Source organism: Desmodus rotundus, chromosome 8 (genome assembly GCF_022682495.2).
Source record: "Desmodus rotundus isolate HL8 chromosome 8, HLdesRot8A.1, whole genome shotgun sequence".
In the NCBI taxonomy this organism is placed as follows: Eukaryota; Metazoa; Chordata; class Mammalia; order Chiroptera; family Phyllostomidae; genus Desmodus; species Desmodus rotundus.
This window is the reverse complement of record NC_071394.1, coordinates 58,565,494-58,566,243: the sequence shown is the minus strand read 5'-3', so window position 1 is coordinate 58,566,243 and position 750 is coordinate 58,565,494.

Below are 750 nucleotides of genomic sequence, written 5' to 3'. Positions count from 1 at the left end.
GAAGATATGCATTATTTACCATTGGTCTTGTGCCTTTTGTCTCTCTCTCTCTCACACACACACGTGCACGCACATACACTTTCCTGCCCAAAAGTCAGTATCATCTTTGTAAAGCATCTCATCTATTTGAAGCAGTTTTTAATGACTATTAGTTTTTATTCTTGTCTTAAATTTAAATGCAATGCATATTTGGGTCATACAATTGATATTGGGCTGATTCTTTTTACATTATGTATATAGCATTATATATAATATAAAAATATAATGATATATATCATTCTTTCCAGACTTAGTGTTAACATATCCTACTTAAGAGTATATAATATCAAAGAGTCTCAAAAACAAGAAGAAAAATACATGGCAAGAAAATATAATGAAAGCAAGGCTGGCAGTGCTGCCTCACATGGGAAACAGAAACAGACTGTGGCCACTAGTATCATGCCTTCACATGCCTGCATTTATCTTCAATATAAACCCCAAGGTGAATTCTCCAAAGACATTAACATTAGATAAAAAGACATGACCGAATAGGTAAATAGGTAAATTGTTATTGACTGTTAACAATAGTCATTTAATAGACTACTTAAACAAAGTAGTCTATTTGAAAAAATCTGGTACAAAGGTAAGAGGGTATCATACACTAGAACTTCAACTGTGTCAGAAGCAATAACACCAATTGTACTATTACTTTATTGTGATCTTAACTGTAATTCAGAAGTTAATGCTGTAAAATTTTTATGCCCATTTCAT